We start from the raw sequence: 17,449 nt of genomic DNA on the forward strand, positions 1-17,449 counted from the left end.
TCCACTAAAATATTTGCCTCACGAAGCTTCAGACACTGTCCTTTATGTTCATTGCTGTATCCCTAGGACCTGGCACATAGTACAAGCTCAGTAAATATTTGTTGAATGATAAAATAATGAATAATTTAGAATTCTAGCATATTTTTTTTACAAGATGATGTCTGTTTCTAACTGTTAGATTTCTTTTTCTATTCTATGTTGTGGAGCATGTACTTAAATATTAGGACAAAATATTTATTTTTAGTTTCTGGGTTTCCAAGGACTCAAATATGCTAGGACAGAACCACATATTCCTACAACTGTAAGGAAGGGTGGTCAAATTTTTATCTAGTATGTCCGCATAGGAGACCTCTATATCAGCTTTACAACTGTCACTTAGCATATTACATAACTTTGAGCATACTATATAGAATCCACTTGGTGATCCGCCCCCAAACTTTGCATTTTTAATGCCCAAATTTACAAAGAAAAAAATAATTTATAGAAGGCAGATTAGCAATACGTTCAGAGAAAAACATCTGGCTTAGGTAAAAGGGTATCTTAAAACTCAACTCTGAATCAAAATAGGTTTGAAATCAGTAATCATTTCAATAATTAGGAAAGCCAATTGTACAATATTTAAAAGTCTGAAATGACCAGTAGGAAAAGATTGATGTAACAAAATATGCTATTACCTAGAATTTCAGAGACTATCAAGCTAAGGGTTTCAGAGACTTCTTAAAGAAATAAAACAAAGCCTCCAAGAAATATGCGATTATGTGAAAATACCTAATCTACATTTGATTGGTGTACCTGAATGTGATGGGGAGAATGAATCCAGTCTGAAAAACAATTTTCAGGATATTATCCAGGAGAACTTCCCTAACCTAGCAAGGCAGGCCAACATTCAAATCCAGGAAATACAGAGAACACCACAAAGATATTCTTCAAGAAGAACAACCCCCAAGGCACATAATCGTCAGATTCACCAGGGTTGAAATGAAAGAAAAAATGCTAAGGGCAGTCAGAGAGAAAGGTTGGGTTATACACAAAGGGAATCCCATCAGACTCAGAGCAGAGCTCTCGGCAGAAACCCTACAGGTCAGAAGAGAGTGGGGGCCAATATTCAACATCCTTAAAGAAAAAAACTTTCAACCCAGAATTTCATATTCCCCCAAACTAAGCTTCCTAAGTGAAGGAGAAATAAAATCCTTTATAGACAATCAATTGCTGAGAGATTTCATCACCACTAGGCCTGCCTTACAAGAGCTCCTGAAGGAAGCACTAAATATGGAAATGAACAACCAGTACCAGCCACTGCAAACATGTACCAAACGGTAAAGACCATCAACACAATGAAGAAACTGCATCAACTAATGGGCAAAACAACCAGCTAGTATCAAAATGGCAGGAACAAATTCACACATAACAATATTAACCTTAAATGTAAACTGGCTAAATACCCCAATCAAACGACACAGACTGGCAAATTCAAGACCCATTGATGTGCTATATTCAGGAAACTCATCTCACATGAAAAGATACACATAGACAAAATAAAGGGATGGAGGAAGATCTACCAAGCAAAGGGAGAACAAATAAAGCAGGAGTTGCAATCTTAGTCTTTGATAAAATGGACTTTCAACCAACAAAGATCAAAAGAGACAAAGAAGGGCATTACATAATGGTAAAAGGATCAATGCAACAAGAAGAGCTAACAAGCGTAAATATATATACACCCAATATAGGAGCACCCAGGTACGTAAAGCAAGTTCTTAGTGATCTACGAAGAGAGTTAGATTCCCACACAATAATAGTGGGAGACTTCAACAGTCCACTGTCAGTATTAGACAAATCAACAAGACAGAAAACTAGCAAAGACATCCAGGACTTGAACTCAGATCTGGACCAAGTGGACCTAATAGACATCTACAGAACTCTCCACCCCAAATCCACAGTATATACATTCTTCTCAGCACCACATCACACTTACTCTAAAATTGATTACATAATTGGAAGTAAATCACGCCTCAGCAAATGCAAAAGAACAGAAATCATAAGAATGAGTCTCTCAGACCATAATGCAATCAAATTAGAACTCAGGAGTAAGAAACTCACTCAAAACTGCACCACTACATGGGAACTGAACAACATGCTCCTGAATGACTACTGGATAAATAATGAAATGAAGGCAGAAATAAAGATGTTCTTCAAAACCAATGAGAATGAAGACACAACGTACCAGAATCTCTGGGACATTTAAAGCAGTGTCTAGAGGGAAATTTACAGCACTAAATGCCTACATGTGAAGTGAAGAAAAATCTAGAATTGATACCCTATCGTCACAATTAAAAGAGCTAAAGGAGCAAGATCAAACAAATTCAAAAGCTAGCAGAAGTCAAGAAATAACTAAGATCAGAGCAGAACTGAAGGGGATACAGACACAAAAAAACCCTCGGAAAAAAAATCAGTAAATCCAGGAGCTGGTTTTTTAAAAAGATCAACAAAATAGGCAGACTGCTAGAAAGAATAATAAAAAAGAAGAGAGAAGAATTGAATAGATGCAATAAAAAATGATAAAGAGGATATCACTACCAATTCCACAGACATAAACTACCATCAGAGATTACTACAAACAACTCTATGCACATAACCAATAAATCTAGAAGAAATGGATAAATTCCTGAACATTTACACCCTCCCAAGACTAAACCAGAAAGAAGTTGAATCTCTGAATAGACCAATAACAAAGTCGGAAGTTGAGGCAGTAATTAATAGCCTACCAACCAAAAAAAGTCCAGGCCCAATCAGGTTCACAGCCAAATTCTCCCAGACAAACAAAGAGGAGCTGGTACCATTCCTTCTGAAATGATTCCAAACAATACTAAAAAAGGGAATACTCCCTAACTCATTTTACAAGACCAACATCATCCAGATACCAAAACCTGGTGGAGACACTAAAAAGAAAATTTCAGGCCAATATCCATGATGAACACAGATGCAAAAATCTTCAATAAAATACTGGCAAAAAGATTGCAAAAGCACGTCAAAAAGCTTATCCAGCACAATCAAGTAGGTTTCATCCCAGGGATGCAAGACTGGTTCAACATACATAAATCTATAAATGTAATCCATCACATAAACCAAACCAAAGACAAAACTCACATGATTATCTCAATAGATGGAGAGAAGGCCTTGGACAAAATTCAACAGTTTTTTATACTAAAAACTCTTACTAAACTAGGTATCAGTGGAACTTACCTCAAAATAAGAAAAGCTATTTACAACAAATCCACAGCCAATATCATACTGAATGGGCAAAAAGGGGAAGCATTCCCTTTGAATCTGGCACTAGACAAGGGTGCCCTCTCACCACTCCTATTCAACAGAGTATTAGAAGTTCTAGCCGGAGCAATCAGTCAAGAAAAAGAAATGAAGGGCATTCAATTAGGAAAGGAGGAAGACAAATTGTCTCTATTTGCAGATGACATCATTGCATATTTAGAAAACCCCATTGTCTCAGCCCCAAATCTCCTTAAGATGATAAGCAACTTCAGCAAAGTCTCAGGATAAAAATCAATGTGCAGAAATCACAAGCATTCCTATACACCAATAACAGATAGCCAAATCATGAGTGAACTCCCATTCACAATTGCCACAAGGAGAATAAAATACCTAGGATGCAACTAACAAAGGACATGAAGGACTTTTTCAAGGAGAACTACAAACCACTGCTCAAGGAAATAAGAGAGGACAAAAACAGATGGAAAAACATTCCATGCTCATGGTTAGGAAGAATCAATATTGTGAAAATGGCCATACTGCCCAAAGTAATTTATAGATTCAACACAATTCCCATCAAGCTACCATTGACCTTTTTCATAGCACTGGAAAAAAACCACTTTAAACTTCATATGGAACCAAAAGAGAGTCTGCATAGCCAAGACAATACTAAGCAAAAAGAACAAAGCTGGAGACATCACACTACCTGACTTCAAACTATACTACAAGGCTACAGTAATCAAAACAGCTTGGTACTGGTACCAAAACAGAGATATAGATCAATGGAACAGAACCGAGGCCCCAGAAGTAATGCCTCCCACCTACAACCATCTGATCTTTGACAAACCTGACAGAAACAAGCAATGGGGAAAGGGCTCCCTGTTTAATAAATGATGTTGGGAAAACTGGCTAGTCATGTGCAAAAAGCTGAAACTGGACCCCTTCCTGACACCTTATATGAAAATTAACTCCAGATGGATTAAAGACTTAAACATAAGACCTAACACCATAAAAACCCTAGAAGAAAACCAAGGCAATACCATTCACGACACAAGCATGGACAAGGACTTCATGACTAAAACACTAAAAGCAATGGTAACAAAGGCCAAAATAGACAAATGGGATCTAATTAAACTTAAGAGCTTCTGTACAGCAAAAGAAATACTTATTAGAGTAAACTGGCAAACAACAGAATGGGAAAAAAAATTTGTATGCTACCCATCTGACAGAGGGCTAATATCCAGAATCTACAAAGAACTAAAATAAATATACAAGAATAAAACAACCCCATTAAAAATTGGGTAAAGGATATGAACAGGCACTTTTCAAAAGAAGACATTTATGTGGCCAACAAACATATGAAAAAAAGCTCATAATCACTGGTCATTAGAGAAATGCAAATCAAAACCACATTGAGATACCATCTCACGCCAATTAGAATGGTGATCATTAAAAAAATCTGGAGACAACAGATGCTGGAGAGGATGTGGAGAAATAGGAACACTTTTACACTTTTGATAGGAGTGTAAATTAGTTCAACTATGGTGGAAGAGAGTGTGGCAATTCCTCAAGGATATAGAAATAGAAATTCCATTTGACCCAGGAATCCCATTACTGGGTATATATCCAAAGGATTATAAATTTTTCTGGTATAAAGACACATGCACACATATGTTCATTGTGGCACTGTTTACAATAGCAAAGACTTGGAACCAACCAAAATGCCCATAAATGGACAAGGATAATGTGGCACATATACACCATGGAATACTATGCAGCCATAAAAAATGATGAGTTCATATCCTTTGCAGGGACACGGATAAATCTGGAAACCATCCGTGATTTCCAGAACAGAAAACCAAACACCGCATGTTCTCACTCATAAGTGGGGGGTGAATAATGAAGACACATGGACACAGGGAAGAGAGTATCACATGCTGGGGGTGTTGGGGGATGGGGATCAGAGAAGGGATAGAAGCAGGTGGGGAGATTGGGGAGGGATAAAACCTTAGGAGAAATACTTAATGTGGGTGACAGGGTAATGGAGGCAGCAAACCACCATGGCATGCATATACCTATGTAACAATCCTGCAAGATCTGCACATGTACCCCATAACTTAAAGTGAAATTAAAAAAAGAAAAAGAAAAATATAAAGAAGAAAAATGAAACAGCCAGGCACAGTGACTTACCCTGTAATCCCAGCATTTTGTGAGCCAAGGTGGGAGAATCAGTTGAGCCCAGGAGTTCAAGATCAGCCTGGGCAACACAGGGAGACCCCCATGTCTACATAAATTTTAAAAATTAACCAGACATGGTGGTGTGCACTTACAGTCCCAGCTACTCAGGAGATTCAGCGAAGAGGATCACTCGAAGCTGAGAGGTCAAGGCTGCAGTGAGCTATGATCACACCACTGGACTCCAGCCTGGGAGACAGAGTGAGACTGCCTCAAAGTAACAAGAAAAGAAAAATGAAACTCTCGAGGTCTTTTGTGTACTGGTTAGGACCAAAAGAATTAGAGTAAATTGGTTTACTCTGACTTGGCTGATCTTTAAGAATATGTAGCTAAAATAATTTGCTCTGATTTGGTAAACTGAATCTCTTAACATAAATAAAAACTTTTTAACCAGTGATATTTCTTTCAAATTAATTTTTCTTTTTATAAATAATGTGTCAGAAAATGATTAATTAAATGTCTGTTCAACTACCTAACTTTAGATGTACATAAATGTTAATATACTAATTCTTAGATCCTTAATCTTCTGCAATAAGATTCACACTAGTGACAGGTCTTCTGTTTATTACTTTTGTTTTTTCAAAACTGCATGATTCAAACATTTGAAATGTCCATCTACTACATCAAAAGTAAGGACGAAGTAGAAACGTTCACTTATTTCAAGAGAAAAGAGAGGTGAAAGTATTTGTTACTTACCAAAAATTTACTTAACATGTGATAAGTAAATTAAAACACAGTAATTGCTCTTCATATTTTGGGGAGGATAGGGTATCATATGTTTTATCAGTTAGCTTTGGAATAATTAAACAAAAAGTATATAAAAATACATAGTTTACTTGTTTGAAATGGATCACCCCTGAATATACTGCTAATCTAACATATTTATGATACAAATTAGGTAAAAGATTAGTTGTAAGACATAATTTGAAAAGAATATCTTATAACGTTTCAATGAAAATTTTCTAAAAAGGATATTGTATGCATGGGTGTGAGTAAATCTAGATACAAAGATGTCACATTTTATGTCTTTACGATAGAAAAAAATGACAGTTCAGAAAGGCCAGAATATCTTTCTTTAGGATATATTCCTTATTCTCCGAATAAAACAAGAATCTGTGGAATATCTAAACTTATTGGGAAAAAAAGAAAACCTCTTCTCTTTGGCAGTTTTTGGTCTCTGTGAGAGCTGTCTTACTATTGTTAGTAGCCACAGAGACCGATGTTCCCTTTTTCTTCTTTTCTCTTAAAAACAAAAGACACAACATTAACTTTTGTGGATAATATTTGATTTACCTCTTTCCCAGTATCAAAATGTTGTGAATTTATTTTTTAAATCAATTAAAACTACATGAAAATCGTATTCCTTCTGTTCACATGGTGAGGAATGCCGAAAGCCAAAGGATGTGGGAATATTAGATATGCTTTTCTAAAGAGAAAATAGTAAGACAAAAATGGTCTGCCTGAAGTTACAGTTTATAGATTGGAAAAAGGCACAGACAGTTAAAAGATGGAGCTACTTAGGGCAAATTACTTGCAATCAAGCTGCAGCTAAATGAGTTTCTTGATGAGGAAGCCAAATTTATGTTGTTTCAAACCAGGGAGAAACATTAAAGAAGTTGAAAGGTGAGCAAAATGTTAGTACAATTGGGTCCAGATAGGCTGATAAGAGAAGCTGTAGAGGCAATTAAAACGCTGCCTCTGAAATACTGTAGATAGGTACAGACACACGCATACATGCATACAGACTACCAAACACAAAACACCCTCAAATAGAAGAGTGTATGATTACATACACCTTCAGCCTTCGTTTACATTTTATGTGGATGCCCCTTCTTATCCCAAAAACACTGTGGCCTAAGAAGCTCAATCATAGAATATAATCATTTTCCTTTTCAATCTGAAATTTGCTGTAGACATTTTATTTGAAAATGAGATATTGTTTAAACTCTAAACCACAGTGTTTTCATTTTTTACCCTGCCTTAAATTATCCCTTGGCAGCTCTCTGAGTTGATTTTGAAAGAATATGTTTTATAATGAATTCAGAACCTCCACAAAGCACAAAAGCCATGTGAAAGCTTCAAATGTGAAATATCACATTTCCTTCTTTGTTGCTTGATATACATTTTTGCATTCAGGGCTGTGTGCATCAATTTCACTGAACGCAGGGTATTGTCTACATATATCTGTCTGAATGAGATGACTTTCAGGGCTTTGTAATTTTGAAAAGGGCTTGAAGCCAGGCTATCCTTCATCCCATTTCTGTTGCATTGGAATGTTAGACATAACAAGGTAGACAAAAGAAAGATATAATACAGACCCTTATTGGCAATCAGCAAGCACGAGTATATGTAGAAAGAGATAATTTTCTGCTGACAGTTCCCTTATCTCGATTCTCTTATCCTTTCATGCATTAAGTTTTGCATGAACAGAATCTGAAAAAATTAACAGCCTTGTCTGAAATTCACCAAGAAAACTTTCTCCTTCAAATATCTTTTTAGGAAGTAAAAATGCTCTAAAATTTAGTAATTTAAAAGGATAATAAATGCCCATACTTACAGCAACAAATAAAAATGTGATTCTGATGCTGACGTAATTTTCTTATAGTTGAAATGTGACATTGTCAACACTGCCTGGCAGAGTCTGCCATTGAAAAATGGCCCAGGAAAATGCCCAAATGCCAACAGTGGTAGTTAGGGATTATTTTCTTATCGGATGTTGTTCTGCCATTTAGTGGAAGCTAAACAGAAAATACTCCATAGGATACTTAGAAAAAACTGGGCATTGAAAATACATTTAATGTATTTGTGTTTTTTTTCTTCCTGTGAATTATAAATTTTAAATGATATACGTAAAGCATTTAGAGAAGGTGTCTCAGTATATTCAACATTGGCCAAAGAGACCGCCACTGCTAAAGTCCTGTAACCTGAACATGACGGGATTTCCAAATTCCCCCTAAATCAGTCTGGTTAGGCGAGTTTAAAGGAAATAGGAATATATATATATATATATATATATATATATATATATATATATATGTACACATAGGGGAAAGTTCACTATTAACCATCCTTTTAACTGTTAACTGAGTGCCAAAGATTTGGCATAAGAGTGACTTAGTTCTTAATGACATTTTCAGATACAAGTTTAATAAGGCAAGCCTGCTTTTAAAGATTGGTGAGAAGTACCTGTATTAGTGCGTTTTCATACTGCTAAAAAGAAATACCCAAGACTGGGTAATTTATGAAGCAAAAGAGGTTTAATGGACTCACAGTTCCACATGGCTGGGGTAGCCTCACAGGATGGAAGGGGAAGGAGAAACAATGTTACATTTTACATAGCACAGGGAAAGGGGGGTGTGCAGGGGAACTGCCCTTTATAAAACCATTGGATCTCATTAGACTTATCCATGATCACAAGAACAGCGTGGAAAAACCTGTCCTTGTGATTCAGTTACATCCCATTGGGTTCCTCCCATGACACATGGGGATTATGGGAACTATAATTCAAGAGAAGATTTGGGTGGAGACACAGCCAAACCTTTTCTGTGCCTGACCAAGTACCTCTCAAGTTTGAGGTAGCTACATAAACAGCAGATGCAAGTCTTAGTGAAAGCATAGAACTAGAGTTCAAGTGACTTGGTTTGCACTCTGAGTGTCATCATCGTCAAGCATGAAAACCTCATGCAGATCAGTTCATCTTATTGAGATGCTTCCCCATTTATAAAATGAAATGTTTGAACTGAGTAATTGCTCAGATTCCTAGAACTGTGTAACTCTAAAAATATTTCCCTAGGTTATTTTTTTCCTGGTTAACAATTATTTTGGTTAGAGAAAAACAGCAATAACTTATAAATCATGTAAATCTGTGTTGCTTTGTGCAGAACTAGAGGCTAACTTATAATCATGTAAATCTGTGCTTCTTTGTGCAGAGCTAGGGGCCATATCCACCATAGGAATAGTTGGCTCAGTGGCTAGGCCCTGGAGTCTGGAGTTAAAGGCTGCAGCCGAGACAGTCTCATAGTCGTGTGATAAATTGCTTCTGTCTTCTGTACTATTACAGCTCTTAGAAGTTACGGCAAATTACTTATTTCACTCAGGTTTGTATTATATTATGTCAAAACGTATCTATCCTTCTCCTCTCACTGTGCTGCTATAACATTACTTCTTTAAGGACGTGACCATGCCATTAACTTACATCTCTCTCACTGTACCAAATAAAACTACCCTCACAATTTACTCAGTAAATGTTTGTGGAGTAAGATCTTCTCCGGCCTCATTTCTCACCACTGTCCTGCTTGGCAACTATTCTACAGTCATACAGGCCTCTTTTTACTTCTTTTAGTTTCTTAAATTTGGACCCCCACACTTTCATCCCAGCTCATGCTATTTACTCTACTCTTCATGATATACTGCCTGCTCAATTCCCATTTCCAACTCCAACATTCACCCTTCATCTTGCCCGTCTTTTAGAACTCAACTTCGTTATATCTTAGGTGACCTTGAAAAAGATCTTAATACTTTTCCTTTCCAGCAAATAACACACTTTTAATTATCTAATTGATGATTAAAATTTTAATTATCTAATTGATATTACTTATTCATCAGTGTGTATCAACCCATCCCAGATTCAATTCCCTCAAACAAAGAAACAAAAAAATAGGTTTTACTGCTGACATTCAATAGGTTGTCAGGTATTTCATTGGCTGATCTCTCCTGGGTTCACTCAACCAGAAGAATGAAAATGGCTGTATTCATATGTCTGGCACTTGGTGCTTTTGCTGACTGATGGCCTCTCATTCTTCAGTATGTTAGACAGGGTTTCTTACATGATAATCTCAGAACAGTATTACAACTGGCAAAAACAGAAACTGTAAGACATCTAAGACCTAGGATCCAGAATTTACACACTAAGCTTCTGTTTCATTCTATTGATCAAAGCAAGTTACAAGGTCAGCCCAAATTCAAGAGAGTAGAGGAACAGACTCTATTTTTTGTTGGAAGGAAAAGAAACATTACATTGCTCTGGGATATGGACACAAACTGGCTTGACTCATGGGGGCCATATTATAACTCTCTACTACATTATGTAAAATTATTCATTTAATTTCTATATTCTCCACTAGACTATCTGTGTATATGAGTAGGGACCATGCATTTCCTAATTTATGCTATATTGCCAGCACTTAATGCAGTCTGTATATGTTCTCTGCATTAATAAATATTTGTTGAATGAATAATTAAATGATGAAATTAATAACAGAGTGGATGAATTAATTTAAAAAAGATTTCATGAACTATCAGGATGAAGCTTTATCCACAAAAAAGAGAAGTATTTCTTTTTTTGACCATATGAAAAATTAGAAACCTTTAAGCAGAAGTTATCTAAGTTAATTTTTATTGAGTAATTACACTGGACACAGAATTCAGGTGCTCTGTTGTTTTTCTATTGCTGCTATAACAAAAGGTCACAAACAGCAAATTATTGTAGCACTGATTTATTAGCTCAACATTCTGTCAGTCAGAATTCTGGTGTGGTTTAGTTTAGTTCTCTGCTTAGGTTTCTCACAAGCCAGAAATTAAAATATCAACTACCTAGGCTCTTATCTGTAAGATCTGATGTGGAAGCAATTTCCTGGCTGAACGATGTTTTTGGTAGAACTTAGTTCCTTGTAGTTGCAGAACTAAAGTCCTCCCTTCTTGCTGGCTGGTGGCTGGGAGTCACCCTCAGCTCCTCCAGGGGGCCCACAGTCCTTCTCCATGTCTTTCTTTATTTCCAAGCCAGCAACAATCCATCGAGCCCTTCCTTCTCTGCTCAGATCTCCTTGACTTCCTCTTCTGTCCTCAGCAAGGAGAATACTTTGATTTAAAGACTCCTGTAATTACATTGGCCCACCTGGGAAATCTGGGCTAATCTCTGTATCTTAAACTCAATTGATTCTTAACCTTAATTACCTCTGCAAAGTCATTTTGCCATGTAATATAACATATTCACAGGTGTAACACCAGGGAGCAAAGGTCAGAAAGCCAAAATTCTGTCTACTATTGATACTCAACAGCAATAAACGTTCAGCTGTAAGAAACCTAAATTCTCCAGAGAGATGATTTAGATAAAACACAGCTTGAAGTATAGGACAGATCTGTTTAGAATCAGGACTCTGAAATTTTTTGGTTACACAATTACAGCCAATTCACTTTACCATTATAGATCTCAGCTTTATTTTTTAGCGTGAAAAATGCAAATATGTTCCTTTTAACATTAATATAAGAAACATATATATAATCAGCAAAAAGGATTTTTAAAATCTTGCATATCAACGATTGCAAAACAGAATTAGGAGAAAGAATAAATTCTAAAGATGTTGAGAGAGTACCCTAAAGTTATCTCTTTATTCATTCACTTGTTCAAAAATATTTAGGACTAGGCCAGGCACAGTGGCTCACACCTGTCATCCCAGCACTTTGGGAGGCCAACGTGGGCGGATCACTTGAGGGCAGCAGTTTGACACCAGATTGCCAACACGGTGAAACCCCGTCTCTGCTAAAAATACAAACATTAGCTGGATGTGGTGGTGCATGCCTGTAATCCCAGCTATTTGGGAGGTTGAGGCAGGAGAATCGCTTGAACCCAGGAGGCAGAGGTTTCAGTGAACCGAGTTTGCGTGACTACACTCCAGCCTGGGTGACAGAGTCCGAAATTAACCTAACAACTAACACTTAAGAAACGACTTTCTCAACTGCATGGAACTTACATAGAATACAAATTAAAATTTAGGAGAAAGTGATTTCAGAACTCCAAGTCTGTCCTGCCTGCCCTCATTTCCATAATCTTCTTTGATTGCCATTTTTGTATATTCGCTGTAATTTAACCTACTTATTGATACCATGATCTCTGCAAACGTTCTTTTTAATTTAATTTAATTTAATTTAAAGTTCTGGGATACATGTATAGGATGTACAGCTTTGTTATATGGGTAAATGTGCGCCACGGTGGCTTGCTGTATCTATCAACCCAACACCTAGGTATTAAGCCCCACATGCGTTAGCTATTCTTTCTGATGCTCTTCCTTCCACCACATCCCCTATTGATAGGCCCCAGTGTGTGTTGTTCACCTCTCTGTTTTTATGTATTCTCATTGTTCAGCTTCCATTTATAAGTGAGAACATGCAGTGTTTGGTTTTCTGTTCCTGTGTTAGTTTGCTGAGGATAATGGGTTCCAGCTCCATCCCTGTTCCTGAAAGTACATGATCCCATTAATTTTATGACTGCATAGTGTTCCCTGGTATATATGTACCACATTTTCTTTTTCAAGTCTATCACTGATGGGCATTTGGGTTGATTCCATGCCTTTTCCATAGTCAATAGTGCTGCAATGAAATATGTGTGCATGTATCTTTATAACAGAATGATTTATATTCTTTTGGGTATATACTCAGTAATAGGATTATTACTTAGTCAAATGGCATTTCTGGTTCTAGGTCTTTGAGAAATTGCCACACTGTCTTCCATAAGTAAAACCCAAAACTATAAAAATGTGAGAAGATAATCAAGCAATACTTTTCAGGAGATCGGCACAGGCAAAGATTTCATGACAAAAGTGTCAAAAACGATTGCAAAAACACAGAACTTGAGAAATGGGATCTAATTAAACTAGAGCTTCTGCACAGCAAAAGAAACTATCATCAGAGTGAACAGACAACCTACAGAATAGGGGAGAAGTTTTGCAATCTATCCATCTGACAAAGGCCTAATATCCAGAATATACAAGGAACTTAAACTAATTTACAAGAAAAAACAAACAAACAAACATCATTAAAAAGTGGGCAAAGGATATAAACTGACACTTCTCAAAAGAAGACATTACATGCCTACCAAATATATGAAAAAAAGCTCAACCTCACTGATCATTATAGAAATACAAACCAAAACCACCACGAAATATCATTGCATGCCAGTCTGAATGGTGATTATTAAAAAGTCAAGGAACAACAGATGCTGGTGAAACTGTGGAGAAATAAGAATGCTTTTACACTATTGATGGGAATCTCTGAAAATATTCATTCCTTTGAATGAGTTTAGCATAGGATGTTATCCTTAATAAGGATATTTGCGTTATAGAACACAGAGAAAAAGCGGATGTAAAACACAAATTCAGTTCCAGGGCTTAAAGAATTCAGATTATAGAGTATTATTGAATGCATTCATCTCTTCAAATTCATATGCTGAAACCCTAACCCCTCATACTTGTAAACCCTGTTTACAAGGTCTTTAAATAAGTGAGCACATTAAAGTGAAACTGGTAGGGGGTGCCCTGATCCAATCTGATTGGGGTCCTCATAAGAAGTGGAAATTTGGACACACAGAGAAACATCAGGGGAGAAAATCCCACATGAGGACACAATGAGAAAGCAGCTATATGCAAGCTAAGGAAAGACTCAGAAGAAACCAAATCTGCTGACGCTTTGAGCTTGAACATCTAGCCTCCAGAACTCTGTGTAAATCAGTTTCTGTTATTTAAGCCTTCCTGTGGTATTTTGTTATGGCATGACTAGAAAACTAATCACCTCACAAATGGTCAATGGTAAAAATTTGTCAGCAACTTTTACCCACAATTAGACCTTTTTTTAAAAATAATTTCAAAATCAGGGGAAAAATTCAGATTGTTTAGTCATCATAATTTTATCTTTCAGAACAAGGAAAGCAGGATGAATAGTTTTATATAATGTAATAATTGTAATGACTAAGAAAAGTGAAAGACTAACATTATAGCTTATTCACATAAAATTTATCAGAATGATAAAATAATGGGATCTTTATTGACAAATAATTCAGAGAACTGCTATAATTGCTAAGTTATATGTGGTTACCTACATGTTACATTGGTTATCTATATGTGCTTAATATAGCAAGGTACTTTTTTGTACACCACTACTTGGAAATGCATTATAGTTAAGATTCATTCATTCACCTAATATATATTGAGTGCTTACTATGTGCCAGGCATATGTTTTAGCTAATGTTGATGAATGGTATGGATAAAGGCCTTGACACATTCATATTTAGAAAGATGGAGATAACTAAATCAGCAATATACAATCTAATAGGGTTAGCAATGATAAAGGATAAAATAAAATATAAAGAGTAAATAAGGGGCCTATTTTCTATATAGTGTTCAAAAAGGGACCCTGTGGTTATAGCTGAATACAGACTTGAATGAAATGAGAAAGCAAGTCATTCACATATTTGGGGAGAAAACCTTTTAGATACAGGAAACAGAAAGTTCAGGGGCCTTAAGCCAGAAATATTATTGACTTGTATAAATGAAGTAGCAAAGATAGTGGTTCTTCAAGGAGGCTAAAAGGAAAATAGTGAAGATAAAATTGAAGAGATGATCAAGGACTTTTTCACATAAGGCCATTCAGGCTGTGGCAAGAACTTTGGAATTTTTTTTGTTATCCAAAGAGGCCATTGGAAGGTTATAAACAATATATAAGCATGATCTGACCTGTTTTTGAGAGGATTTTTCTGGATAGGGATTGAAAACTATATTAAAAGTGAAAAGATGGTATGATATAGTAACAATGGTAGGACTTGGGATATATATTACATTAGTGCTATCCTTATATATATCAACTGGTCTCATTGAGTAGGAGAAGATAGAAGTCAAGGTCAACTTTAATATGTCTGGTTGAGCAAGTAAGTGATACCCTTTCATGAAATGAGAATCAGTGAAAGAAGATACATTTAGAAAGAAAAATTAAGAGTTCAATTTTGAGCCTATTAAACTTCGAGAAACCTGTGAGAAGTTTAAGTGGAAATGTTGGTGAAGAGAAAGTTCAAAATAGAGTCGCAGGCCAGGAAATTGGTTTCGAGTTGGAGATTTTTAAAATGGAGAAGTTAGTGGTAAATACATGGTATTTGCAGTCATGAGAGCTGGCAGTTACCTACGGAGGGAATAAAGATGAAGAGGTAAAATTTAAGGATAAAATTCCAAAAATCTTGAAATTTGGGAAATGGGAAGAGGAGGAGAAGCCAGGAAAGAAGATCAAGAACGAGAGGTGAAGGAAGTAGGTGGGACAATTAAAGGACATAGAATCTTGGCAGGTAAGTGGGGAAAAATTATTTAAAGAATCAGAAAGTGACTGATTAACTGGGTCAAAAGCTAGAGATTGAGTAAGTTAAAAACTGAAACTTTTCTTAGAAAACATTTTAACATACTTTCACTTTCAAGAAAATTATTTCACTAAGGGGAAATAGTAGAGCAATCTATCATTCAATGTTGCAGAGGGCAGATGTGGCCTTTTCAGATGCTCAGCAATACCCAATAAATTTGAAGAACAGACAGGTGCTCCTGAGCACTGAGGGACGAATTTGGCCAATGAATGTCACAGAACACCTGCTCTGAAAATGTCCTACTGAAAATGTTCTTCAGAAATTACAGTGTTTTCATCAAGACAATGAGATTTCACTTTATAACTTTATTGGGTCCTGGGTTCCCCAAAAATATTTTTTCATATTCAAGGAAGAAAAAACCTTTGTTATTAGGTGAGATAATTAGAATGTGTTTTAATGAATGACATTAGTTTGCATTTCACAGCCATATTAGGTAATTTGGGGAGAAAATTTCAGTTTTTATTCTCTCATATATATGAATTTCTTTCTAATTTATGGAAACGGTCTTAGAATAACCAAATGCCCATGATAAATTTTCAAAACTTGTGACTTTCACTTGCACAGAATTCAAAATTAGTTGCTGTTTAGTTAATGTTACTGTTAAGTGTACTCCATGCTACAGTAAGAAAACAAAAAGTGAAATTCAACAGCTAATCCAGGGGTATAAATGGGAAGTTTTTAAAATCAACTTGACAAATCAATGTCAGCCATATTTAGCATCTTTAAAAAAAGTATTTGAGGTCGGGCGCAGTGGCTCGCGCCTGTAATTCCAGCACTTTGGGAGGCCGAGGCGGGTGGATCACTAGGTCAAGATATCGAGACCATCCTGGTCAACATGGTGAAACCCCGTCTCTACTAAAAATACAAAAAATTAGCTGGGCATGGTGGCGCGTGCCTGTAATCCCTGAGGCAGGAGAATTGCCTGAACCCAGGAGGCGGAGGCTGCGGTGAGCCGAGATCGCATCATTGCACTCCAGCCTGTGTAACAAGAGTGAAACTCCGTCTCAAAAAAAAAAAAAAAAAAAGTACTTGAAACATGTATGTGAATCATGGGATAATATGTAAAATTTGACCAATCCACTGGGTCATTCCATGAGTTGATACTTGTCCTAAGTGTTCAATTGTACCTGCTTAGTCTTTAAAATTATAGAGTTGTTTGAAAGGCCCAATACATATAGATATTGCTGGAATCATTTACTTTGCAAAGTAGGCATGACTTTGATTTGTAGAATGTACAATCAAACTGAATTTTTTGTTTATTGTAACCCATGTTTCATTTTTGGTGGTGAAATTTCTTTAGTAAATGCTTTATGGATCATTTTGGAATAGTACATATTGACATCTTCTATTTATTTAAGCCACTCCTTCATTCTAAAATGTACAGTATTTACCAAGCAAAGCTGGCTAGATTTGAGGGAGCCCATAAAATGTTTGTGTTATGATGATTTTAAAGAAGAGAGTTCACAGCTTTCTTCAGCGACTCATAAACTTCAAGACTGTGGTAATTTCGTCCATAAAATAAATAAAATAATTTAATGTCCCAATACCATCAAATTCCTGAAATGGAATTGTATTCAGTAACAGTGGTTGATCATTAACAGTAAATTGCACACACAGCTGCTGTTCATCTTCAATGTATTTTTCTCTGATATAATTGAATAGGAAGGACATTCATTCGAAAGACAAAACTGTGTATTATTTTTATTTGAGAAAAAAGCAGAGACAAGAGAAATAATTATTTGGGAAAAAGTAATTTAAATATTTAAATAGTTTTTGCAATTT

The sequence above is a fragment of the Callithrix jacchus genome, chromosome 15, assembly GCF_049354715.1.
Source record: "Callithrix jacchus isolate 240 chromosome 15, calJac240_pri, whole genome shotgun sequence".
Taxonomy (NCBI): domain Eukaryota; kingdom Metazoa; phylum Chordata; class Mammalia; order Primates; family Cebidae; genus Callithrix; species Callithrix jacchus.